The sequence below is a fragment of the Corvus brachyrhynchos genome, unplaced genomic scaffold (genome assembly GCF_000691975.1).
Source record: "Corvus brachyrhynchos isolate BGI_N302 unplaced genomic scaffold, ASM69197v1 scaffold116, whole genome shotgun sequence".
NCBI classification, from domain to species: domain Eukaryota; kingdom Metazoa; phylum Chordata; class Aves; order Passeriformes; family Corvidae; genus Corvus; species Corvus brachyrhynchos.
This window is the reverse complement of record NW_008240221.1, coordinates 1885045-1897454: the sequence shown is the minus strand read 5'-3', so window position 1 is coordinate 1897454 and position 12410 is coordinate 1885045.

The window sequence follows — 12410 nt, the reverse complement described above, 5'->3', positions numbered from 1 at the left end:
ATAAGGCAAGCAAAGGGCTATCACAGACCAGCCTCTTCCCTTCCAACATACATGTGATACACCTCTAAAAGGAATAGCTATCTGTTAGATTGAATATGTTGTTAGAGTGACCATCAATTAAATTTTTTAAAAGGCGATACATGTTGACTTACTAGAATAGTAGTTAAAACTGTTTCTGGTTTTTAACCTGTAACCTCCCAGAAGCAAGAGTCTGCCAACCCATTTTTCCCCAGAAGCATCTTAAAGAGTCCACATTGACACAGCAATCAGCTGCACACTTTATTTTTAAAAGATCACGAGAATTATGAGAATGTAACACTAACTTGAGAATTTAACGCTAAAAATAAATTTTACCAAACCACAACAGCCATTCAAACATTGCAATCTGTAATTAATCAAGAAATTTATGCATTAGTAAAAACCTTCATGTTGACCGAAGGAATTTCAGTTTGCCTCTCAGTGGGCTCTCTCTCCAACAAAAAGCAAAAATGTCCACAGCTATTAGTGCTGTGTGAGTTACAGCAGACATGCTGCATATACTTTCCACAATCATGCTAACTTTGTTGGGACTGTGAAGAAAGAGAACATTATGTCACAAATAAGAAATTGGATCAAAAATGCACAGACATTTCAATATAGTTTTTCCCTGGGTAGCATGGTTTGAATTAAACAACAGTATATCTTGTACATACCAAGGTGCAGATTTCCCTGTATCTTTTTGCATTGTGCAAGCTAGACTGATGTTTATTCAACTCTCAATAGCTATCCTCAGAACTGAAGAGAATATTTTATCAGTTTTTACTTCCAAGTTGCTTTATTATTTGTCTTATATAATTGCAGCAAATTTTATTATTGTTGTTATTGTGGCCAAGGTGAGTTACAGAATCAGAGGCCTCTGAACATTACATTTTTTTTTTTTTAATGCAAAAAGAATGGTCATTAGGAGGAGTTTTATCCATGGTTTCACTGCAGCCAAATCACCTTTGAGGAAAGTGAGCTGTGGGTTTAAATTCTTGGCTCCTAGACAGCAGCAAGGTCTGATTCTTGACAGTGTCGAATGAGAAATGAGGTCACTTACAAAGTCTATAAATTTAAAGCTCTGCTTAAGACAAAACTTACAATGTGACTCTTTAAACCAAGGGGAAATAAATACAATTTAGAATCAAGACTCAGCAGGGAAGGTGGCCAGGAAGACTTACTTATCAAAAACCCTAGTATATAATGGAGAACACCTTAATATACCAGAGTACAGAAGAAACATGCTGCAAAGTAGGATCATATCACTGCATGGAACAAAAAGAAAAGTGGGACTGTAAGCAGACAACAGAAGGCAGCACTCATCATATCTGCTAGCATAAACTGAACTGCCTTAAGAAATAATTCACAGGCATTTACGCTAAATAGTTTTGTGTCTCTCTCCTATGATATTATATTAATATACAGAACATAAAACACAGTTTTAAAAATTAAGGTTGCTAAGTTACAGCATACTTTATCAGCTAATTTACCATTTCTAAAGACTCATATAGAAGCAAACAGATAACAGTGGTGCCCCTATCGCTTTCTGAGCAGATAAAAATTATTCTTCCATGGTGTGAAAAATTAATTTTAAAACAAACTAATGTGTGTGTTTATCCAGCAACAGAAGTGTAGCTGTTCATTTACATGCTGGAAGTTGTATGAATTTAACAGGAAAACACATTGTTAGAAGAGTCTGTCAGTAATGAGTTCAGTTCTCTGTATATTTTAAAAAACACATTTAACCTTTTCCATTACTGTTGTTACTACTGGAGCAACAGTATAAGCCACTGTTCTCCTAAAATGCAGATAACTGCTTAGATTTAAATACCTTTAGTTTAGCCTTGTTGGAAGATTTCTAAGTTACAGCTTCTGGGAACAGCACAGCTGCCTTAGGTTTGGTCAAGCTTTATACAGTCACCCAAAGTCACTAATAGCACAAGAGCATTATTTCAGAATATTCCACATGTACAAGATATTTCAGTTCATGCTTCAGCAATGTGAAATCTTCGTATGTATTCCTAAACTCAAAACCAATTGCCTTGGCATGAAACCCAACTGTGGAAAGATGGCTGGCGGTAAAATCACAGGAAACTGACAAGTTATATCCACATCATAACAGATGTTATAACAGTATGGAAATTATAGGGTAAAATGCAGTTGCTGCTCCCTGGATGGAATGTGGTTGGCATGCTCAAAACCTATTCCACGATGATTTCCCACACCCACAATCTACAACCATAGCACCTGCACCCACTAAGGGGGATGGAACGGGAGGGTGGAGCAGAGTGGAGACACCATGGACAGGCTCTGTTGGAATCGTTGCAGGGAGGGAAACTCAATGGTACTTTGCAGCTGATAAACCACATAACACCTGTCAGCCAGGGCAGATAGGGGAGGAGATGTCCTGCTGCTGAGCCAATCACTGTGGGAAAATCATTCTCCGCAGATGAACTTCATTCATTGTAGCCTAATTGTAGTATTAATGCACACCTCCATCCCAAAGTTACCCACCTCCATGGAACAACCACCCCTCACTGGGCATATGCTCTATATTTTTTTGACTTTATCTTTAGGAACAAAGCAAGAGAACTTCATACCAATCAGAAGCAAAAGTATTTATGACTGAAGTCACTCAAGCTACACCTAAATAGTGTAAAACTAGGTTGAGAATGGGAGAAAAGTTAAGACTCCATCACGGTTGCTGGAATCAGTCAATGGACTGAACCTCTCTTCTGTCCCATAGCAACACATATTGGATAAGACCCAGCACTCTGTGCAAGCTGAATACTTTTATTGGGGATTAGAGCTTGTCCGTGTATTGCTTTGAATACGTTTTTGTGGTCACATACTATCAGTGACAATCCTCAAACCTTAACCTGCCACAATTTTATATTAATAAAGAGTGTTATTCCGTAAACTCTTGGTGTGAATCCTTCACAGGAGCTGGCAGTTCAAATGAAGAGGAAGATGCCCTGAGGGGTCATAAAGTGAGAATACCTGTTGAGGCACCTCCCTTTTGCTGCTGGTGCATTTCCCTGAACAAGTCAGTCCTGCCCTCCCATCCAGCAGGACTGCTCAGTGAAGGGTCCCCATAACAGGACACTGACAGACTGGCTGGGCACAAGGGTCTCGGCTTCCCTGGGGCACTGTCAGAAAAATCAAACGCTTAGGGTTTGAGTAAATCCTCCCACAGCAAGGGTCAAGGAAAGCTCCCCTTTTCACATGACACCAATTATTTATCTTTTAATTTTATTTGAATTAAAAAAAAATTAAAACACACACACAATTCCTTTTGTTCCAGCTTCCTCCTTCTTGTGAGCACACTATAAAACAAAGTTCAGAATCCTCTGAATCAGGTGCTGCACACAGTTTCTGCTCTGAAGCTTTGCATTTTTCTCCCTCTTCTCAACAGCCATGATTATCTTTCCTGAGCTTCTGAAACGTCTATCCTTCCTCATGTGAAACAATGGCTTTCTCTCTGGCTTAAGTCCCTGGTATCTGAGAATTTTTCCTCAGTTTCTGCCCTGTACATTTCCAAAATCTGATACAGACACTTAAGTTTGTGCCATCTCCAGGAAGTTTGTCTAGGTTCCAACACAAACACAAAAGTTGGAGAAAACTTGTTTCCCTAGGCTTCAGCATGCCAAGGGGTTTCCAGCTCAATAAGATCTTCTGGATTTAATAATTAACCATTATTCCTGCCCTGGGGATTTCATCAGCATGCAATCATATTCTTATCTCTATCCAACACTTTCATGAACATCTGCAACGAGGCTAGCCCTTAAATTCACGTAGCAAACAGCACAAAATGGAACCATTATGTTGAGGCATTTATAGCATTTCATTAAAGTTGAAACCTTCAAAGTACATCTCATGGATAACAGCAGCAGGGCAAACCCTGAAGTCTTATTTGATATACTTCTTTGATTTACATCAACTGAAGGTTTTGCCCATAGTTAAACAGTCAAATGAGAGATGGAACAGATAAGCATATTTTTAAAATAACGACAGGAGCAGAGCTAACCCAGCTAATGCCAAGTAACTAAAATCCAAATTCTTCTTGTAGCTTTGAAACAGAAAGAAATAAAAATATCTGTCAGCGGAAGTACACTGGTAGCAATACCTTACCCCAGTCTGTTAGCATAGCTTGTGAAAGGCACTCCTCAGTGAAACCCCACTGACTGTCTCTGATGCATCACTTCAGCATCTTTTCAACTGAATACGTTCCTGACAACAACAAACATTTTTGTCTGTTTTTTCTTCCTTCAATCAACTTCCATAACGCAAAATTTCATCCAGCTTTCAAATAGTTTCTTATATATTTACCACTCATTCTTTGAAGATTAACTGGTTTCAGTCGTTGCTTCTGCATGTTTTCTTCATAATATAAGTAATGGTAAGTGACTATATACTTTATGAAAAGCTTGAAAAATAGTCTGCAAAGATTTTCCCAAGATGGAGGAAACGTTAAAGAAAAGTGAAAGGTCAGGCTAAGATAAATGCTCATCATCTATAATTCAGACACAGTCAGCTGTCTTTGCAAATTTGCCTTGCATTCTCTGCAACCTTCAGGACAGAACTGGCAACTTTCAGGACCACCAAATAGTGCACCATAAACAGATACAAAAACGGGGTTTGAGGGCAGGTGATTCCAGGTTATAATTCTTCATTTTAACTCATTTACAGAAACATCTATGCAAAGGACAGGCAACAAAAGTTTTGTGCCACTAAGAAGCAGTGTAGAGTTTGTATCAGTGCTGAGTTTCACACTATTGTTGGACAACTGCTTTGTCCATGTCTTTACAGAAGAAGGAGTTGGTCGTGAACCTATTGGGAATCAATATCCTTCAGGTCGTTAGAGCAGAAGTATACAGAGAAGAGAATTGGCTGTATGAGGTGTACCTAAAGTAGACAAATCTGCAGGACCACATAATATGCGTCAATAAACATTATCAGATGTTTTCTAGAAAACTGGTGAACCTTTAAATTATATTTATAAAAGTTCAATAGCTTCAAAGGAGATTAAAGAGGAACCCAATTCCCTTGTTTTTAAAAGCTATAGAAACAACATAAGAAACTAAACAAGGTGAGTTAAAATAAGAGCAGTTATACAGAGAAATAATCTTAAGAAACATCTTAGAGAATAAGAAGCTATATCAAAAAGCATAAGAAACTGTGTTAAGGGAATTGAGAAATGGGTATTCATTATTAACTCATGAGTTTGAAAGCTCTAATTGTTTTGGGTTTTGTTTGGGTTTTTTTCACAATACATTGAGGGTTGGTAATCAAGGATAGTGAGGTGAGAGTTACTGGTTTATATCACTCTGGGGCAACCTAATCTCAGCATATTAAAGAGAAACTGCAGGAAGTCCAGGACTTCAGCTCTCCATGATTGGAGGGTTTACTTCTGAGAAGAAAAAAAAGCAAAACACCATGACATTTCTAATTCAGGGACAAAGTATGTGGTTCAGAGAAAGAAATTGAGACTGCAAGTCCTTCTCTTGCTATCAAGCAAGAAGCTAAACAAGGATGCATGAAGAATGTCTTCCTTCCTGAATCCACTCAGGCTCATGGAAGTGAGCCTCACAGTACTGTGGGAAGGGCTCTGCTTCACCTACTAGAAAGCTACAGAGAGAAGACTTCTTTATTCTTCCATTTTAATAGATGGTTTCAGAACCGATAGAATCTGGCAGACTCAATGTACTGCCATCAACTGTCAAATGTGCAGAAAGAAGCAATGAGTTGAGCACCAGTGTTATTTGGATAGTAGTTTACTTTTACTTCCACATGCTTCATTTGGAGAGTAAAGCCAGTAGATGAGGAGAATCTTATTTCACTTAGAAGATGCCATCAGTTTCAGGAAGACTGGACTGGGAGAAGCAGTAGAAGGAAGTATGAAAAATGCTATCATCAAAACAAAAGGAGAGGACTACAGCCTAAACATAGCTTTTCACATGCAGTGCAGCACAGACTGATTTTTTCTGACTGATGTTTTAACAAATAAGACTGGTAAGTATAGATCAAAATTTAAGTCTAGTTTATTTCAGATATTAATGCAAAGCACAGAATTAACTGGTAGTAGTAGAATCGCTGGTGACTGGAAGGGAAAGAAGTTTTAGATCAAAAGCATTGCCCCTAAGTTCAAAGGCACACTGTTTATTAATATGACCTGTACCTATCTTGACTTCAACGTAATATTTGTGAAAAAAAATTCAAGCAAAATGGAAAATACATGCATCATAATTGAAACTCCTGGCACTAGATTCAAAAATTTTTATAGGTACTTAAAAAATTCTATTCTGCCTAATTAAAATGTGACTAATATTAATAATAAACTAAATTTTCACTTACAGTTTTATTGGAAGTCAGGCTCAGCTCCAAATTATTTTTCTCTCAACATATTCTTTCCTGCGTTATAAAATAGGAGATACCAAAACTTCCTCTGAATACAATTTCAAGCCTATAAATCACTAACTACTATACCTATACAGTGAGATAAGAAACTGAATATAATGAAGTGAAAATATATTTCTCATTATTTCATGTTATTCTAAGCTCATTATTTTCAATATATGTTTCTTATAACTAAATACAAACTAAAGTATCTTATTTCTATACACAATATGGAAAAGTCATCACTTCAGAGTGCATGTTGATCCACCTACCCCACAATGAAATGGTACCTGAGGGTTTCTACATCATGCATCATTTAAATTGTAAGCATGTCACCAGCATTATCAGGGGTCAAATATTAAAATTTTGCCCATATTCAGTGGTTCCTTAGGCAAACACTACTGACATCAAGTCATGTCATACTGAAATTAACTTTTAACAAAAATACCATTAATATATGGTGTTTTAACATGTACTCATCTTCTGTTTATAAAACATGGAGTATGGTCACATTAGCAAAGGTTATAAGCTTAATTTAAAACTTCTTCCAGCTCTTTGATGTTGTAGAATCACCAACTGCTCCTTTGAAATGCAGCAGCAGCTGAACCAAATCACTCTCAATCGACATTAGTGATAACCCATTCAATCTCCTGTCCCACAGCTGACCTCAGTCTGGTTTTGATCAGAACTAGTTTGGGTAAAAAAGCATTCACCTTCACAGCCTGACAAGGAGAGTCAGGTAAATTGAAAGCTATTTTTGTCAGCATTTCAATATTGTATAGCTATTACAAATATCTATATAATCAGCATTACATAAAGTAGATTGTATGCTATCTGAATTTTCAGCTGAAAAGCAGTTGATCAGAGATTAATACTTTAATATACAGCTAAACAAATTCATCAGCATAAAGACTTAATTTTTTTCATATCTTGGGTTATAAATTGACAGCAGCAGCATCTTTCATGCCAATGGTATCAAATATATGATCAATGCTTGTGAGAAATTCAAAGTGACTTTAGATAGCAATGTCCTAAGCTACTTTACTCTGCTGACTGTTACAGGGTTGTGGATTTTGATATGCATTTTAATTTGACCTTTTACAGACACATTATTCTTTCACCAGTGATTTTCATCTTTCCTGTGCCTCCTTTGAATTCTGAAGTAACCCTGTCTAAACTTAGGATTTGGTATCATCCAAATTCACCACTTTTTCCTGGAAGCTAAATGTTTCTTTGATTCTTCTAATCAAAATATGTGATTGTATAACAAAAGAAACAATTCTGTTTCAAACAAATTTGTCTTAGAAAGCTTTAAGAGCCTCAGTTCCAGTAGACTAATGTTGAAACCTGTATTTTTCTGTCTGTGCAAAGCTGGGGGAATTCTAGCCAGGTTCCAAATCCACACAATTTTTTTCTCTGAAACTTTAACATAAATAGCTTTTAATTTATCTGACTATTTAAAACAATATGCTCCAATTTCGAAGGTCTAAAACTTAGGACAGGAAAACAATGTGTTTTCAGAAACACACCACACAGAACATTTAGTTTTCAATAAATTAATTTTGTCATATGGGATATGGCATTGTAATAGTACTAAATTTTTTCCCTCCATGCCATCCACCAGCAGAAATTAGATTTTAAGGACAAATAAGCAAATCTCAGCCATCAGTTATGGCCATGCATCCCTACTGCCTTTGGATGGAATTGCACTGTTATGATTGGCAGAATTTTGCTAATTTAGTGTAGCTGCAGACAGCTACACTGTCTTAGTGATTACAGGAAGCTTTCCTGCAAATGCAGATTCCAGTTTACATAATACATTTAGAGGCTGTCACAGTCACCTCAAATTGATGTACATAATATATGTTTGGCTGCATTCAAATACTGTAACCAGGAAAAACTGTCAAAAATCAAAACATCTGAAATAATATCTAAAAAGATCCTAACAGATATTTTAATGACCTGTCCCAAGGCGAAATCAGCTGTATCTGTCTCATATCTGGGAGACTTTTGTTTAGCCTTTTCTTAAAGACCACCAAGGTTAAGACTTCAGAGTTCCTTCCAAGCAATATATTGCAGCACTTACTTACCTAACCCTGTTGTTAAAAGGTTATTCCTGATGTCTGATTTAAATCTTTCTTGCTTCAGTTTAAGCCCTTTACTCCTCATCTCTTCCACCTCTGTTTAATCAATGGACAGCTCTTGACTGACAATACTGGTAACACAGCTTGGAGGGAACTGGGCCCAGGAGGAGATGCTGATTTAGAACCAGACCAATTACAGGAAGTGGAGGCAGGAATGGTTTATCTCTGAGGCAGAAGATGACCTTTGTTCTGTCAATCCTGGTAAATGTAAAACAGCCTTGTATGTAACTTTGTTGAATGTGTTTAGAGTGTGAAGTGTGTCTTTCACAATAGTACATTTGTAAATTTGTGCTCTTCTGCCATGAAGAATCTTGAGCACGTATGTACACATTCACATCTATTCCCAAACTAGGAATATATGTACAAATATTTTAATTAGATTATTTAGTTTTTAAAATTCATATAGCAGCCATGTTAATTAGTATTAGAAGTCTTGCAGATGTTGATTTATGAAATCTGCTCCCTGCTCTTTTAATGCAGTAAGTGCTACTCTGCTGTGAAAGGAAAGGTTATTGTCTTAATACACAAATTAAGGCTTAATTTGCCTTACACAAATTTTTACTGCCCCTAATTTTCTGCATTTCTTTCTAGGTTTTTACAGAAACTTTGATTATGTGTGATGGTTGAAGTAATAGTAATTGATCTATTAATTTTTCCACTCCTCGCTTCCTTCTTTCCTTTTGCTGACAGGGGGCACATCTGCCATTTCCTAGCTTTCTAGTACATTAGCTGTCTTATACAAATCCAGTATAACTCCTAATTTTTATGAGACTTCCTCAGTTACTCTCAAATGCCCTAGTAAGAAGTCCTTTAGGTCCAGTGATTCAAAAGTATACAGCTTATTCAATTTCTTTATAACAGCTCTGGAAGAGAAAAAAGCAAAATAGGCTTGGCAGACCACTAGACTAAAAGTAATCTGGAGTGCACAGCAGAATCTTTCCTGTGATTACAAACTAAGAAGCAGTGAGCCACCAGGCACTTTCTGCTTCTAAAAATATTTTGTCAATATTCTATCACTGAAGTTTCTTTAGAAGCTTCTCAGAAGAATCTAAAGTCCTTAGATTTTCAAGTATTTAAGCCTATATATTCACATCTAATGTTGTGGTATTTCTTAAATGGGATGGCAAAGTGCCCTTAAAGACATCTTAATTGGGGCTAGAAGCAACTAATTATTAGACAGGCTGGTAGGTCCTATGGGAAGGTGGAGAAGCTGAAGTAAGACAGCAGGGGAGCTGGTATTTCTGAAAGTTCTAACATGCAGAATAGTTTATGATTTTTCTGCCACAAACTGTTCTAAGAAAGATTTAAAAAGTGTTATGATGACTACAAGGAACAGAAAGTGATCTTAAAGGTATGAGACACTAGTAATTTCCTTCTCCTTAAAATTTGTAAATGCTTATGCTTCATAAACTCTTACGATTGATGTTGTGTGCAAACAACAGAGTCCTTAAGAGAAAGCAGTAAGGCCACAGTGTATTGGCCTAAAAAATAACAGACAGCCAAAGTTCTTTTACCATCCAAAATTATTAGAAATTTTATTTTTTAAAAAATGGTCTCTCCATTTTCCTTTTGAGTTCTACATTTAACAGATATTTAACCCTGATAGATGCAATAAAATTCAAAGTCTTGGAAAGATGCCGTTTCCCAGACATCAGTGAGAAAAATATTCAGGAAATTGTTTAAAACTCCTTACTCCTCTCCCAAGTATCAATAACAAAATGAATACAACATTTCATTTCTGCTTGGCTAGAAGTCCTGGATATTCTAAGAGGCTATTAAACAGATAGCTTTAGCACATGAAAAATGCATGCTAGTCGTTTTGTTCTTATGTCAGTTATTTAGCACATTGTATATAAATCAGCTTGCAAGATATAGAGTTTAATCTTTTCTGGGTTTATTGCTTTACAATTTCATTGTACTTATATTGCATTCTGTGAAGATGAAATTTTGATTTAAAATTTTGCATTTGTAGACCTGAGTGTCAATACTGCACACACAACTCAGACAATCACTGTGGTGGGAATCACAACATTAGGCTTTACAGCCAACATCCCCTCTATGGGTTAGTATAATTTGCAGTCCTGAATGAATTCACATTGAGTGTACATACAGGACAGTAATGCCCTTTGGATGAGAGCTACTTCTTGTTGTGTGTGCAATATCAAGCACAGTGTAGCCTTTATTGTGTTCAGAGCCTCCAGGTGCTATTATATAATTTATGTTCTTTTTTTTTCTCTCTCTGCTGGTAAGAAATAGTAATTTATTCATCAATTTTATAGCTGTGTTATAAGTCCTTTATGTTCATTTATCTGTTAACACAATGTAGGGACTTCAAATGGAAAAGCTTTCTTGGGGCATGGAGGCCACTGTCCGCCCATTGTAGCCACTGAGCCCCTGAGCCCCCTTCAAAAACAAATCAAACAGGAAAACCCCTTATGCTCCACCTTGCTGGCAGGCATTGACATTTACTCTCACTGTGCTCTTTCCTGTGCTGGTTTTGTTCTGCCTTCCAAGTTCACACTTCCCTTTCCTTTTATCAGTATATACAGGTGTCCCCTTTCCAATTTTTCTTTCTTTCTTTCTTTCTTACTCTCAGCCTTCATCCTTGTTTCTCTCTCCTAGGTGCTTAGAATTATCTTCTTCTCTGTGATTGTCCAAGCACCATCACTTCTCTAATACACAGTGTTTTGTGTTCAGATGCTACAGATTAAGGTTATAAGAGTTAAAAGATCATATCTCATGAGAAAATTTACAATCCCAATTTTTAAATTTCCTGACATGAAGTACCTCCCCCACTGTTAAAGCTTCCAGCCATTCTATTTTGTTTTAATAACTACCAGTTTCTTTACCACACTACATTTTTTTCATACCCTGAAATCAATTTTCTCTTTAATTTGATCTTTGCATTTTTGGATTTATTAAATAAATCATTTCAAACATTTGGTTTTGTTGTATTATTTTTGTGTGTTAGGAGTTGTTATGCACGAGCATATGTTACATTGCATTTAACATAACATTGTTATGTTACATTGCACAAGAGGTCCATGAACTCCTTGGTCTGAGTGACACCGAGAAAAAAGTTGGACCCCATTTCAAGAATGTCTAATTTCCATAACCTGTCTTATTTTTAAACAAAACCTGATCTATCTTTATACACCTAAATGGATGACTTCAGTGAGTAATTTACACATCCTAAATCCCATATGTCAGACATGCCCAGCAGTCCTGAACTGTAACCTCAGTATCAGACAGACCCTCTCTCCTGAATTCTCTGCCAGCTGTCTGAAGCATCCTGCTCCTCCCAATGCACAGTACAAGGAATTTAAATGCCTAACAGCACCATGAATTCTACCCAGCTCTCAGGCTGGCTCTCAGGCTGTTAGATTGCTAAGGATTCTACCTCCCAAGCCTCCTTTACGTTTAGCCTGAAGTGTTTTTTCATAGAGATGTATTTCGTACAGATGGCAAGCCATAAACCTGTTAGAAAGATAATTTATTTTAAAGTATTTCATCAGGAAAAACTCACCAAGATGACTAAGTTCATTTCCAAGGCTATCCCAAGGCAAAATATGTTGGTAGAAAAGTCAGATAAATCACACATGCAAAAAACCATTACAAACAATTGTGATTTTTTTTTTTTTTTTTTGGAAAATAAATTTTTAAAGCTGTTAAATAGGAGCTGAAGTCTTCTAGCATTAAAGATTGTTCATACATTCCAATCCAGAGCAGCTGTTTAGCATGCAAAGCCTATTATCTTTCATAATCATTAGCCTATGCATTGAAACATACTTTTTAGTACTATCAGTTGCCAGATTACCCTTTTATAATTACATATTGAAATATTAAAAGTGC